Raw genomic sequence first — 6,000 nt, 5'->3', positions numbered from 1 at the left:
ATGACCTAGGTTTTATGAGTAAAGAAGATGTAGGTTCTTAACTAAGGAAAAAGCTAAAATCAAGGTTAAGATGGTACCCATGTAAATTCCAAGATACGATAGGATCTTAGTATGTGTGAACTGCTTTTGCGACTAGAAAGTAACGAAGAGGCACTCACGTAAAAGTTGCACACGTCCCCCAGTTGTCATGCTCACAAAAGCTAGGTTCCCTCACAACCTGAATGCGGGCATTTGGGGATGTAGAAAAAACTTTGAAAATAAAATTTGAAAGTGGTTGTGTAAAATTGTGGAAACTAACGCACATGTATGGTTGCGAGAGAAGTCGTAAGACAATTAGCAAAATACCATAAATTGGAAACGATAAAAAGGAAAGCAATAATTTTTTTCTCTTTTCATTTTATTTTTATTTTCCCATTTTATTTAGTGTTTTACATCAAAATATAAGAACCGGGAAGAAAAATAAGCAAGAAGAGATAATAGTGGGCTGGAAAAAGTTTTGGATCAATCCTGGGACTGATTTGGTTAGCTATCCTAACACGCTGCATCAGTAGATAACCCAACGACACGATATGTGTCACTAGACTGTGTTGGGCCCAAAGGGATTCGTGCCTTTCCTAAATGCCTTTTGGTTTCTACTTTTGCTAAGAACTGGACCTGAAACTCAGTTTCAAAGTCATTTTCAGATAGATATCTACATGATTTTAAGTTGCAGACCCCTTATAGCCAAATCTAGGAGAATCTCAAATAAAACCCTCACCAATTCATGTTTTCACCAATAGAATGGTGAGCTTCATCAAATTATGGTACAAAACTAGATCTTATTTAGAAAATCAACTCTACTAGAGAACCGCCGGTAATTTCAGCTTGAAATCGCGCAGAACCATGAGAGAAACTAAAAAAATAGGAAAGAATATAAATACAATTAATGTACATTAAATTTCAACTAGAAATTAAACTAAAAGAAAACTTACTTGACCCAGGCCGGTTGGGACCGAATTCCCAAAACCTAGAGTTGGGGTGTGTATCAAGACCATGGATTAATTTACACTATTTCCTTGCACAATTGGCTTGAATTCAAATTTCACCTAAACTTCTTTTCTTCCTTGGGTTTTGATTGGAGATTTAAAAATTGTAGAGAATTTGGATTGTAGGGAATTAGGGTTTTGGAGCCTAGGGTGTCTTCTAAGGTTTTCATAATTTCCAGTGTTTTATAGGGTTTCCCTAGCCTAAGGGGATTTTTTTCAAATTCCTAAGGATTTTCCTCAGATTTTCTATAATTTTTTGTTGTCTAATTGCTAAGGGATTTTTCAAATATTTTCTAGGGATTTTTCATGATTTTAGAATGTTGAGTTATGAGATATCTCGGGGCTTTGTATAGGCTTTAGAATTAAGGAATATTCTTCTTCAAGATTAGGATTCCTAGGTTTATCTTTAGGTTTGATAGGGTTCCAGGTCTATCTAATTCAGGATTGATGGGTTTACATTGGGTCAAAATCGATCAAAATCCCTTCCAAAGCTAATCCAAAAGTTCTAGAACAATTGAACAAGAAAAAATTCAAATGCTCTAGAAAATTCAAGAATTTTTTCTAGAGAAAAACATGTTTAGAGACTAAATTTTATCGACTCGTTGTGCATCTCGAAAACTAATGTGAATGACCCGCTGCACATCTTTGAGACAGACTTGATATGGCCTTAGCTAAATTCCAACTTTTGGAATCTGAATGAGATCCTAATGGGATTTAGGGGGGTTTATTCCTAATTTTTCTAAGGTTTTTAATCTCTAAGTATTTGTTGTTATTTTCCTAAAGTTCTTAGACATTTTCTCCTCTAACTTCTAAGGCTTAAAGGTCTCTTAAGATTAAAAGATCTAAAATCTAAAAGCTCTAGTAAGGGGTTTAGAGTTACATGTTTCTGGGAATTTTGAGTAACATTCAAAAGAAGCGATAATTGCGAAGATTTGAAGCAATATTAAGGACGAAGATAGGTCGTTCCACAGGTTCATAGAGGCGTCATCTTAGAAGGGCTTGTTCAATAAATTGCTTTTAAAAAAAAGAGTAAAATCAAAATATTAATTAGGTTTATTAATAAGCCAAAAAGATTTTATGCTCCCGATGGAGAGTACTATCCATTCATTCCCTTAGGAAAAAACCCATCTAGGAGTAGTTTTAGGATCCTAAATTTTAGTGATGTAACATCTTCAATCCCTAAGGTATACTCAATAAAAAAAGAATTTCTTATTTCATTATCTATAAGGTTGAAAAAACAATGACCCAAGATTGAATAAAAACCATCCAATCTTTTAGAAGATTCAAAATTAAAATTTGTTGTTTTGAATATAATTATGTAATAATTTTGAGGTGGTTCTCAAATTTCGAATCGAAAGATACTTCTCAAGTTAATTTTCTGACTTAAGGGATTAACTATATAATATGCTCCTACGAAAGCAAAGTATATGGACTTCATTAATGAAGTGCCCTTTAGAAGTAAAATGAGTTTCTTGGCTCGCAAAGGAAAGTATCCATATAAAAATATCCAAAACTAGAAATTAAAGAAGTCCAAGGGCCATCACACACAAGTTAGACATCTTATAAAATTGAATATGGAAAAAGGGAAGGGTTAGTCAACAATCATACTATAACCATACTTCGTTAGGGTCCACGCTTCTCTTCCCACTCATAGTCAATAAAAATTTACACTTGCTACTATCAATAGCGAGGTGTTCATATATGGTCAATTGCACATCAAGATTTAAGAATCTGATTTTCATCAACGACTTATAAACGTCATTGAATAGCTCGTCATCTTTGTCCTTACCAAAGCTCTCAACAACTTAAGGAATCCTTTCGAACTTGAATCTTCGGCACCCTCAATATTCTCATCCTCTTCTCCAGCCCTCTCATTGACTCCACTTTTCTGTTGGTTCATCAATGTGTCCTTACTCCCCTCCTTAACAAGATGGTCGTTCTCTGTGTCAGCATAGCTTTGTGCACCACCACCATCAACCACATCATTTCCCGTTATGCAACATAAGTTGTCTCTGTAAGACATGACCTTGTCCTAATACTGCCTGATCTCCTTACGGTCCTGCAATACAAAAAAAAATAACTACATATTGAAATTGTCTCTCATTGTGCAATTTTGGCTACATCTTGTGAAACAAAATAATTAATAATAATCCACAAATGAATACTTTTCAAGAAATCCACACAAAGATAATGCAGACATTTTAAATTTCTTCCTGACGTCACGTGATCAGAGGGCACACCAACTAATCACTCCAAGTCATTGCGCTCACGGAGCTCACCCACCTAGGACATTTTCCTCCTAGGGTTTTCGGCATGAGATGTCGGTGAGTTACACAAGCTTGAAACTCAAGTGGGATTTTTTGGTCATGCCACTTAACTTCAGGGGTTTTGCAGTTTGAAATTTTTGACCCAGGCATCTTCTTTGATTTCCTTAGGGTTTCCTAAGGCTGTCTATAAGAAAAGGTTTTCTATAGGAAGAGACTTGTCTGGCCGATTCTGAAGAGAGAGACGAGGCAACAATGCGGTAATCGCGGCGAAGCGATAATCATCATATACGGGTGTCCAAGTTCCTTTATTTTAAAAGTCGTTTTAGAAATTTTGAAAGTAGGGGGAGATTTGAAATAGAACCCAGAGCTTGGACAGGTCATGATTTTAACAAAGAAATTAAATTTTTTTAAAATACAAGACATATATTGAAAATTTTTAAAAAGAGAAAGATAGTTTGAAAAAGAAGGTTGGTTAGCAGTTTTAACTCCTGCAACCATAGAGCCCTCTAAGCAGTTTAGTGCTATGCAGCGATGGACCATACACCCAACCTTTTTATGTCATACGGGGCTCGACAGAATACACCCTACCCTTTTATGTCATACGAGGCTAAACGGATACACCCGACCTTTTACGTCATACAGGGCCAGACGGAATACACCCAACCTTTTACGTCATACGGGGATAGACGGAATACATCCGACCTTTTACGTCATATGGGGTTGGACGTTACCTGCCTCGGCTCTTTTACGTCACACGAGTTTTACGTTGAACTGGATACACCCGACCTTTATCGTCATACGGGGCTAGACGGTACCCATCTCGGCACTTTTACGTTGTACGAGTTTGACGTTGAACTGGATACACCCGACCTTTTGCATCATACGGGGCTAGACGTTTTCTTGTCTTGGCTCTTTTACGTCACACGAGTTTGACGTTTTTCCTGTCTTGGCTCTTTTATGTCGCACGAGTTTGACGTTTTCTGAATTGGACTTATGGTTGGCAGTTTAAGCTCGTGCCACCAAGGATCATTTTCTTTTTTGAATTTTTTGAAATTGGTCGACACTTTAGGCTCATGCCACCAAGGACCGTTTGAAAAGTTTTTGAAAATTAATTAAAATATTTGAAAACGGTCATAAAAATTCATGATAGAACTAAAATTGATCCCCGGAAGACCTCAAAAATGAGTAGGGGCTTTTTTTGACAAAATGTTTTGGGCGACACTAGTGGTGTCGCCAAAGTAGCACTGGTGGTGTAGCCCAAGAGAAAAAAAAATATTATGTTTTTTTTTTATTAAGTGTTTTTAAGCAAGGGCATGAAAATATTTGGGCGACGCGAGTTGTGTCTCCCTCACAGGCTGAGCAACACTAGGCATGTCGCCCATATAATTTTTTATTTTTTTTTTGGAAAATGGGATGAGAGAGGATCTTTTTTCAAAATTTTTGTGAGTGACACTGATGGTGTCGCTCAACCTGGGTACGGAATTGGGTGACATTAGGTGGGTCGCCCAGACCACCGACCTCCAAAATTGAAATTTCTCTTTTTAAAAGGTCATGGGGTTGCTAAAGTCTTTTGTTGGCCGAAGTGGAAACTTGTAGGACAAGTCTTGGGTTGGATTTCTTATTTTCCATTCCCCTCCTTCTCATCCTTCAATCTCTTCTTTCTTCTTCCCATCTTCATCTTCTTTCTTCTTCATCATCTTCCCTCTGATCTCACTGGTTTTTCTAGCTCTCACCCTTAGGCATTCATGGCTCCTAGGAAGGACAATGCTAGTTCTAAGGGCAAAGGGAAGGTTTCTAAGCGGGTTGATAATGGAGGAGAGGAGGAGGTTCTTCCTTCGTGGCACTTACCTGAAGGTCTTGCCTCCCATATCTCGCAAGGCCATCAATCGGGCGAAATCCCTTGGCGTGTCATTGGCTTCCCTATCATCGGGCCCTGGTTCAGGGATTGGTTTCTTTCCGCTCCGCAGTAGCTTGAGCTTATGGCCTTTTTGGCTTCAATTTCGATGATAGGCATCTTGAACATGGCCTCTTGCCATGTGAATTTTTCGCTCTTTGAGGCTCTTGCTGAGAGGTTCAACTATCAAACAAACACTTCTTCCTTCCTATAGGCGAGACAATGCCAACTTTGGAGGAAGTTGCCAGGATTTCTTGCTTGAGCTTCACTGGGATTGCGTATCAACCTTCTACTACCACTGACGATCATTCCATCATGAGTGCACGGCTGTTGGAGGTTGCTTATTCTTCACACGGTCAGTGGGTTGATATGGAGTTGCTGGTCCAGAATCGAGAATGCTCTCGAGCTGCCAAACAGATCCGTATTTTTCTTTTTGTGCTATTGGGATCCATTCTTTTTCCGAGCGATCGTAAGACAGTTTGTAGTTCTCTTGTTCCTTTAGCCCATGCCTTAGGGAGCAAGCGGGTTACACCATTGTTCCGACCGTGTTGGTAGGCATTTACCAAGGTCTTCACGACCGGGTCACGTGAGATAATCGATTCATTTAGGGCAGTGTCCTGATTTTGCAAGTATGTTCTTGAACTCAATTTTACTTTATTTTTGCCCCTGCAACTAAATTTTTCTTTTGGTTTTGAGTACTGGATCCCATATTTTTGTCATAGAAAACCACTGGAAAAGGCCTGGATCGTTCTGGGAGGGTTTGAGTTGGGCAACACTGGTGGTGTCGCCCACATTGGTTGGGCGACACCAGTAG

This window comes from Amborella trichopoda, chromosome 12 (genome assembly GCF_054954075.1).
Source record: "Amborella trichopoda isolate Santa Cruz 75 chromosome 12, AtrichopodaSantaCruz75HAP2 v2.0, whole genome shotgun sequence".
Lineage (NCBI taxonomy): Eukaryota > Viridiplantae > Streptophyta > Magnoliopsida > Amborellales > Amborellaceae > Amborella > Amborella trichopoda.
The sequence above is the reverse complement of the archived record's forward strand: the minus strand, read 5'-3'. Positions refer to the sequence as shown.